We start from the raw sequence: 3,428 nt of genomic DNA on the forward strand, positions 1-3,428 counted from the left end.
AATGTCATTATAAAAAATAAATGTCACTTTAATTCTCCGTGCCTCAGTTACCTCATCTGTAAAATGGGGATCAAGACTGTGAGCCCCAAGTGGAACAAGCTAATAATCTTGTATCTAGCACCAGCCTTGAATCTATCTCAGCACTTCGAACAGTGCTTGGTACATAGTAAGCGCTTAACAAATACCGTCATTATTATTCTCTGTGCCTCAGTTACCTCATCTGTAAAATGAGGATGAATCAATCAATCAATCAATTGTATTTATTGAGCGCTTACTGTGTGCAGAGCACTGTACTAAGCGCTTGGGAAGTGCAAGTTGGCAACATATAGAGACGGTCCCTACCCAACAGTGGGCTCACAGTCTTCTTGACTACTTGAGGCAACTTGATTACCTTGTACTTCCCAAGCTCTTGGTACAGCACTCTGCACACAGTAAGCGCTCAATAAATACGACAGAATGAATGAATACCCCAGCACTTAGAACAGTGCTTGGCCCATAGTAAGTGTTTAACCAACACCATCATTATTATTATTACTAAATACATAAACAAAGAAATTATGGATTTTCTCCTAAAACTGAGTGAAACTAATGAATATAAGAATGGTTTATCAGGGTAGCACTAGCATAACAGAAGGAAAGATTCCGGAATTCTGGTCTACCCAGTGAGTGCCCCCCTCCCCTTGGAGATACCTGTGATTATGTCAGGCATGCTTTCCTGCCATGACTAGTTTCTCTAGGCTTGGGTTGAGCGCATTTTTGTGTGCAGTTACAAAGAGCATTCCACTCTGCCTCACTCTCAGGAGAGTGTCAGAATAGACTCACGCTCAACAGTTAGAGTGAACTGATTTCTAAAAGAAAGGAGAGGTCTCTTAATAGCTTTGTAACCCAGGGACAAATAGGGCCAAACGGGTGGGAATGACAAGTTGGAACTTTTGAGCATTTGGCCCTCCTATGATAGATATGGGGTCCGAAGCAGGACTTGCTTTTACAAATGTGAAAATTTGGGAGGTAGCCTCCGGGAAGGGTCACTAAAGGTCAGAGCAAGTCAGCTTAGTTTCCCTAGCAGAAAGGTTTAACCAGCAGGATCTCTGCTGGCACAGGTGTGATTTTTGGAAAGTCACACAATGGGATAAATTCTTAGCTCGCTGGCCTTGACGCTAAAAACCTCACTGAAAACAAAGCTCAGGAATATGTGGACATAAAGTCAGTGAGGATTTACGTGATTTAATTTTTGAATCCTTAGCTCATGAGTGAATGGGTTTTCAGTACTCCACTGGATTATGGCTCCTCTCAGGGTCTCACCTGGAGAGTTTCCAGTCCTCTACCAGTCTCGACTACAGGAGGGAGAGTCAAGCAGAGGCCTATCCATTCCATTCCTAGCTTGATCAGTGGTTAGCGAGTGGGAGGCAATTTGTTACAATTAAAACTCTCCTGTGCTGGGCAGCAGCAGGATGGGAGAGTGGAGGGTGGAGATTCAGGTTTACTGCGTGGAAGGAGGCAATGGCAAACCACTTCCATATTTTTTCCAAGAAAACTCTGTGGATCCACTACCAGAAGGATTGCAGATGGAGGTGGGACAATCTGGGAGAGATGTGTCCATGGCGGCGTTATGGGTCAGAGACGACTCGGCGGCTTAAGATAAAACTGGATTATAACTAGAATGATCAAAGAGGTGGAGTCAGTAGCTCTCGAATTTGCACAGAGACACGTGACTTCACCTGCATAAGTTATGTAGGACATGCAGGATAACGTGATGATGTTACACATGACATTTTCACAGATTCATTCATTCAATTGTATTTACTGAGTGCTTATTGTGTGCAGAGCACTGTACTAAGCATTTGGGAAGTACAAGTTGGCAAAATATAGAGATGGCCCCTACAGACAACAAGACAAAACATGTGTACAGGTGTCAAGTCATCAGAACAAATAGAATTAAATCTAGATGCACGTCATTAACAAAATAAATAGATTATTAAATATGTACAAGTAAAATAAATAGAGTGATAAATCTGTACAAACATATATACAGGTGCTGTGGGGAGAGGAAGGAGGTAGGGCCGGGGGGTTGGGGATGAAGAGAGGAAAAAAGGGGCTCAGTCTGGGAAGGCCTCTTGAAGGAGGTGAGCTTGCAGTAGGGCTTTGAAGGGAGGAAGAGAGCTAGCTTGGCGGATGTATGGAGAGAGGGCATTCCAGGGCAAGGGGAGAACGTGGGCCGGGGGTCGATGGCAGGACAGGCGAGAATGAGGTACAGTGAGGAGGTTAGCAGCAGAGGAGTGGAGGGTGCGGGCTGGTCAAGGAGAGAAGGGAGGTGAGGTAGGAGGGGGCGAGGTGATGGACAGCCTTGAAGCCGAGAGTGAGGAGTTTTTGCTTTATGCATAGGGTGACTGGTAGCCACTGGAGATTTTTAGGAGGGCAATAACATGCTCAGACCATTTCTGCACAACAGTGATCCGGGCAGCAGCGTGAAGTATAGACTGAAGTGGGGAGAGACAGGAGGACGGGAGATCAGAGAGGAGGCTGATGCAGTAATCCAGTTGGGATAGGACGAGAGATTGAACCAGCAAGGTAGCTGTTCAGATGGAGAGGAACTGACAGATCTTGGCAATGTTGCGGAGGTGAGACCAGCAGGTTTCGGTGACGGATTGGATGTGAGGGGTGAACGAGAGAGCAGAGTCGAGGATGACACCAAGTTTGCGGGCTTGTGAGACCAAAAGGATGGTAGTGCCATCTACAGTGATGGGAAAGTCAGGGAGAGTGCAAGGTTTGGGAGGGAAAATAAGGAGTTCAGTCTTGGACATATTGAGTTTTAGATGGCGGGCAGACATCCAGATGGAGATGTCCTGAAGGCGGGAGGAGACACGAGCCTGAAGGGAGGGAGAGAGAGTAGGCGTGGAGATGTAGATTTGGGTGTCAACAGCATAGAGATGATAGTTGAAGCCGTGGGAGTGATTGAGTTCACCAAGGGAGTGAGTGTGGTTAGAGAAGAGAAGGGGACCAAAAACTGACCCTTGAGGAACCCCTACAGTAAGGGTGTGGGAGGGGGAGGAGGAGCCTGCAAAGAAGACTGAGAATGAACAGCCACAGAAATAAGAGGAGAACCAGGAGAGGACGGAGTCAGTGAAGCCAAGGTTTGATAGTGTGTTGAGGAGAAGGGGGTGGTCCACAGATAAACACTGATTTTGCCCAAGCTTAAAGCTTTACTCTGGGGGACGCTTGATACCCCCTCTAGCCTTCCTTCAGAACCAATGGGCTCCTCTCCCAGATCCCTCTGAAAATGGACACTGGATGTAATATATGTAATTTATTCATTACATCTGTGATTTATTTACATTAATGTCACACCTCTAAAGTATGAGCTTGTTGTGGGAAGGGAATGTGTCAGTGCTCTGTACACGATAAGTGCTCATTGAGAAGAAAGGAAGGGA

The 3,428-nt window shown here is 46.1% G+C and overlaps 1 non-coding gene across 1 annotated transcript; it reads left to right on the forward strand.

The window, feature by feature from the left end:
- Positions 1-1,284: 1,284 nt before the first annotated feature.
- On the forward strand, positions 1,285-1,422 carry LOC119927919. Its single transcript, XR_005450884.1, has one exon. It is a non-coding gene; the product is annotated as a small nucleolar RNA SNORA7 (small nucleolar RNA).
- The last annotated feature ends 2,006 nt before the right edge of the window (positions 1,423-3,428 follow it).

This window comes from Tachyglossus aculeatus, chromosome 4 (genome assembly GCF_015852505.1).
Source record: "Tachyglossus aculeatus isolate mTacAcu1 chromosome 4, mTacAcu1.pri, whole genome shotgun sequence".
Lineage (NCBI taxonomy): Eukaryota > Metazoa > Chordata > Mammalia > Monotremata > Tachyglossidae > Tachyglossus > Tachyglossus aculeatus.